This window comes from Ailuropoda melanoleuca, chromosome 10 (genome assembly GCF_002007445.2).
Source record: "Ailuropoda melanoleuca isolate Jingjing chromosome 10, ASM200744v2, whole genome shotgun sequence".
In the NCBI taxonomy this organism is placed as follows: Eukaryota; Metazoa; Chordata; class Mammalia; order Carnivora; family Ursidae; genus Ailuropoda; species Ailuropoda melanoleuca.
Window position 1 is genome coordinate 29344249 of NC_048227.1, and position 6218 is coordinate 29350466.

Below are 6218 nucleotides of genomic sequence, written 5' to 3' on the forward strand. Positions count from 1 at the left end.
GGCGGGCCGGCCTCCGCCGCGGGCTGCGCGGCGCCTCCCTCATGGCGCGCCGGCGGCCCGAGCTGCTCTGCGGGGCCGTGGCGCTCGGCTGCGCGCTGCTCGTCGCTCTCAAGTTTACCTGCAGGTGAGGCGTCCCGCAGCCCCGGGGCCCCGGCCGGCGGCGCAGGGCCGGCTCAGGGCCCGCAGGGTCCGGAGTTGGGGCGGCCTTCGCGGAGGAAGTGGGGCCTGGCTTCTCCTGGAACCTCGGACCCGACCCTGCTCAGCCTGCGGCCGTGCGCGCCACTTTCCGGCCGGCCAGGCAGCCGGCCGCCAGGCGAGGTTTTTGGGTGCTGCTCGGGACCCTTCCTTCATTCCATTTTAGCACCAAAGTTAGTGGGCCAGGTTCTGAGCTGCTCGTCACCTGTTGGGGTTTCTTGGGGGGGCGCACCTGTCACTTCTGCCCAGGTTGTGGGACCCTCATTTAACACCCATCTTGTTTCCCTTATGCCTCGAATGTAATAATTCACAGCTGTTAAGCGTCCCAGATCCCTTCGAGAATTCGTGCACTCATCTATTTAACGATTATTTATCCATCCACACGTGCTGTGGTGGGTAACACTAATCCACGTGAGGGTTGAACATAAAAATCCCGCTCTCCTTTCCGGTGGGTGGGACAGGCAGTAAACAATTTAATGTAGTTTTAAAGGGCTTCTGTAAGTGCTGTGCAGGGAATAGAAGGAATGAGGGTGGGGCAGAAAGGCCTTCCTGACCAGGCGACAGAGGAAGCTCACACGAGAAGGAGGAAGGGGCCAGCACTGGGGAAGATTTGGGGGAAGAGTGTCCAAGGTAGAGGCAGCAACAAGTGCAAAGGCTGAATAAGGCTGGTGTTTTCCTGGAACTGAAAAGACTGCCTGGGTATGCAGGACCATAGCGACCAGGAAGAATTAAAGTTACTGTGCCTCTTTTTGGGAAGGTACACAAATACAAAATGTACCTTAAATCTCAGGAATACTTTTGGTCTCCCAAGTCCTCAGTATATTTTCTGGGACTCCCAATTTATAAGTCTCTGTTGCAGCTGACTGGCATATTGGCCAAGAGGAAGATTTCAGCTTGGAACATTTTTACCGAGTGTGTTAAGCATAGTATGTGACCTCTGTTGTCAGGTGTAAAAGGTTTGGGAATTTTAGTGGGAAGAGAACAAATGGTAATAACTGTCATTGATCACTTGCCAAGCACCAGCAGGGTCGTTCATCCTTGGCACCCGGGCAGAGGGACTGTCCTGTCCATGGGGTAGAGTGTTTAGCAGTATCTTTGGCTTGTACCTACTAAATACTCATAGCACACAGCCCTAGATAAGATAACCAAATATGTCTCCAGACATTGCCAAGTGTCCCCTGGGGAACAAAACTGCTTGCTCAAGCACTGTAGCTTACATCAGTGCATTTATTCATTCAATGCATAATCTGAGAGCCTGGTATGGGCCATGAATATGTCAGTCCCCAGTAAAGTCTGTGTATACTCTTGTCCTTCCAGGTTATAGATGAAGGAGTTGAGCTTTGGTCATGTTACAAAACTTGCCCCAAATCACACCCACCTATTAAGTGGCTGAGCTGGAATTTGAATCCTTTATTGTCAGGTACTAGGCTCTTAACCTTGCTCTTTTATCATGTGCTGTGTGAAGGAAAATATATCAAGTATTTTACAACGTGGAATTGCAAGGTGTCTTTGGGTTCAGATTAGAAAGAGAGGGTCCTCCCCCCCACTCCAGGGGTGGGGAACTTACATCTGTTTGTTCAACTATAAAAATAATACTTTGTGTTTATTCTGAAAGAACGTGACTTTAAAAAGCTAAGAAAGTCCTTTGAGATTTGGGGAAGAAGGAAGAGTATAAATCCAGTTACTGGAGCAGGCAGAGCACCTGCTTCGGAATAGGAGTGAGCCAGTGAACGGCTGCTTGCCTGTCCTGCTACTTTCTATGCCACTGGCAAATCTCGACAGTCTTTCAATGGACTGAGATTGATTTTTTTAGAGTCTTGCTTGATCGAATGGTGTTATGATACTGTTATAGACTTGAACATTTCTGACCCCCTTTTTCTGTTTTACTTTTAAAGATTTTTTGCATTAATGAGGACAGAAGCTTTTGAGAAGGTGGGATTTTTTTAAATGTTATATTTATTAATAGCTCCAGACCTAAAATAAGTGATAGCCCTCTTCATTGTTGGTTGCTTAGCTGAGTTCAAGACAGATAATATAAAAAAGGTTGATTTGGTGTGGAAACACAGTAATTGTGCATTTTGGGGCCTTTAATCTTTATTTTACCTGCTTTGCTATGCACTGAATCTCCTTGACTTCATCCTTCTCCCTTTCCTTTCACCCTGATTTTGGAGGGAAAAAGTTGTGTGTCTGTTATCTATATATGTGTCGTGCATATATTCATTTTGCTTTACTGCATTTTGTGATTTCAAAACTGCTTCAGATCCTCTTCAGAAGGAGGCGTAGGGTATGCATTTCATACAAAAATTGGGAGCCGCAGCCGGCCCTTTTTGCTTGCAACCAGCTCTTGAGTTTTTCAGACCTGAGACTGAGCCTTCAAAGCTGAGGAAATCTTTGATCTAGGTGTAGTTTCTTGAAAACTTGTAGCAAGTTTAAGAGTTAAATGGAAACTTGTGACTGTTTCTGGTGGAGCAGGGGCAGATGTTTCTCTTCCCTGATTAATGTTTGCTTTTCCGTGGGCCACGATTTTATCTGGCTGGTGTACTTTAGGAACTGCTCTGAACATGCCGAGCAGTAATACTAAGTGGATTATTATCCTTTGTTTGGTTGTCACAGACCTACATTTTCCCTCAGATTGTGTTATTTAACACTCAACATGCAGTCTGACTAGTAGAAGAATCATCTCAAAAGGGGGGATTTTGGAGCTCTTGATAACGTGTCACGCAGGGCCTTCCCCATCCCTTTGCATGGCTGCCTGTCATTCAGGTCTCGGCTTCAGAGTTCCTCTGTAGCATCACCCTGTTAAATGCTCCACGTAGCAGTGTTCCTTTTGTGGGTTTTTGTTTGTTGTGCACGTGTTCCATTGTTTGCCTGTCTTCTTCCTGGAGAAAGTATGCCCCTTGAGAGCATTACCATGCTTGCTGCTCTAGCCTTGGTGCCTCCAGTGCATTTTCTGAAGCATATTAACATTTGCTCAGTGAACATTTTTCGGATTATCGTGTAATACTTTAAAAGATTACTTTATGATCTTAATAGTTTTTGGTGAAAATAAGGAAGTAATATGTTTAAACCTGTCTTAACTCAGGAAGCTAACACCTAGACACAGAGGAAGGCGTGGGATTCTTTCCTTTATGCTAAATGACCCTAAAGCTCTTAGAGGAGTTTGGGTCTTGGGTGTTTAGATTTCCTTTTTTGGTTCTAAATATCTGTCTGCTGGGCATCGCAGACCTGGCAGCGCTTTCCTTCTTGTTCTTCCTTCCTGCTACCTTGCTGTATTCTGAGAAGCCAGATTATCAAGTTTGTTTGAACAGATATGTGAACATAGAACATAATGATGTCGCCCTTAGGATCATCCCTAGTAAAGCAAATGGGCCTCTGACACTTTGATTCTGAGTCTTAATTATGTTTGTCTGTGTGGGTTTGTATTTAATTTGCCTTTTCATATGTTCAGGTGAGGTAGGAGGGTCAGTTTGTGTGTTTCACAAATTACCGAACTTCAGAGGACCAGGAACCATAAAGAGTGAGGATCTAACAGTGAAAAAGATAGGGTTCTTGCTCTCAAGGCGTTAATGATGTCATAGAGTAAATAGATTATAGGTAAAATAAATAAGTTACTGATTGTGGTGAGGGGTATAAAGGCAACCAACAGGGAACTGAGAGGAAAAAATGAGGTCCCCTACTTTGGGTAGAGTTGTCAGAGGAGGAGACACACCAGCCAGGACGATTTTCTTATCAGCTTCATGGCAGTATATTTTACGTTCAGTAAAATTACACATTTTACGTGTACAGGTTGATGACTTTTGATAAATTTAACCACCTCCATCCTTTCAGTCAAGTGCCCCACTCCCCACTCTAGGTAGCCACTGATATGATTATTTTGTTATAGATTAGTTTTGTCTGTTTTGGAATTTTATATAAACGCATTCATGTTATATATATTCTTTAGTGTCTGGCTTCTTCAGTGTAATTATTTTGAGACTCATCCAGATATAGTATGTATCAGTTCTTTCATTGTTGAGTAACATTTAACTGTAAGACTATACTCCAGTTTATTCTTTCACTAAATGAGTTACTCCAGCTTCCTTATGTATACTGTTTAGGTAATTTATCTTTTCCCATCCTTAGGCTTTCATCCTGTCTATGTCTTTATGTTTAAGATGGGTCTTTTTTAGGGGCGCCTGGGTGGCACAGCGGTTAAGCGTCTGCCTTCGGCTCGGGGCGTGATCGGCGTTGTGGGATCGAGCCCCCACATCAGGCTCCTCNCGGTTAAGCGTCTGCCTTCGGCTCGGGGCGTGATCCCGGTGTTGTGGGATTGAGCCCCCACATCAGGCTCCTCTGCTATGAACCTGTTTCTTCCTCTCCCACTCCCCCTGCTTGTGTTCCCTCTCTCGCTGGCTGTCTCTATCTCTGTCAAATAAATAAATAAAAATCTTTAAAAAATAAAAATAAATAAAAAAAGATGGGTCTCTTTTAGACAGTATTTGATAGGTCTTGCTTCATTATCCAGTCTGGCATTCTCTTCCCCTTAATTGGGTGATTTAGTCCTTTTATATTTAATGTTTGATATTGTTGGGTATAATCCTGCCTCTGGCTGTTTGTTTCCCAATTCATANCTGTTTGTTTTCCAATTCATACCTTCTGGTTTTTATTCCTTCCTTGGTCCTTTTCTGCCTTTTGGATTAATTGAGTATTTTCTGGGGTCTCTTTTTTTTTATTCTTTTGGTTTCTTGGCTAAACCACTGTAGTGGTTTTATGCCATGTTAGTATAGATGTGTGAACAGCTCAAGCTGTTCATTAAGTTCCTTTCACTTGGTGGGATGCAGCCTCAGCCAAGATCTTTTTGTCTTGATTCAGACCACTTGTTCATTCTTTTCTGTCTTCTCTGGATCTCTCCCTTTTGGGAACTTCAGGTACTCAGGAAGACTGTTTTCCAGTTAAAATGGGCTGATACTTTGTTAGTCAACTTTACTAACCTTTGAATCATGATATTGTTAACTTTAAAAATTAAACAGTTATTTTATCAGAAAAATGGGTTTATTCAGGAATAGAGAATTGCAATCCAGGACATGCAAGCTATGGCAAACCATAGGCAAGTCCCACAGACAAAGGAGAACAGCATTATTTTATGGAGAAGGAGGAAGGTGGGAGGGGCTGTTGTGAATGAAAGTAAAGTCCTTTGGAGAGAAGCAAGAGTTTGGGGGGATGACAGTTTTTCAATGGCTGATTGCTAGAGTAGTCAATCTTTTTGTAGGAGTTGTTAGATCTTTTCCTGGTGAGGCTTCTCCTATTGGTGTCTGTAATTGATCGTTTTTCCTGTAATGGACACGGAGAGGGGCTGGCTCCCCCTTCTGGCCTCCCAACTCCATTTCAGTGGCTTCCCGATATGTATCTGGAGAAATCTACAGTATTATTTATTACTTTTGCCTGAATGCTCTGGATAAGTACAGGCCAACTCCAGCTAATAAACAATGTTTTCTCACAGTTGAATTGATGATAAGAATTTCCCATAGAAATCTTATTAGTGGTAGCCCCGAGAGCTCCCTGCCCTTAGTTATGAGCAAGCTCACTGGTTGTACTGAAGCCCTGGAGATCATTGGCTCCTGTGGACAGCCAGGCTGCAGAGAGATGAGGGTGGAGTGTTTTGGGTGTGGGAGGCAAGAATATGGATTATTCAGAGACATCCTCTCCTCTGCTCTCTGCTGCCTTCCCACCCCACACCTGGAGAGACAGCATTAGAGAGTTGTTTTCAACACATTATTCATGTCTTACATTCTCTTACCTAAATATTGCCTTAGCACAGCATATTTTTTACTCCAGGGCGATGTTTTGGGAACTCCATTTTCTTATTCAAGAGATTTTTCTTTTAAGCTTCATTCTCCCTCCACATGAAGCTGTCGTTTGAGGAAGATAAACTTAGAAATCTTGTTTGTGTTTGCTCTTTTTTAGTCGAGCAAAAGATGTGATAATACCAGCAAAGCCACCTGTCAGCTTTTTCTCCTCGAGGTCTCCGGTTCTTGACCTCTTCC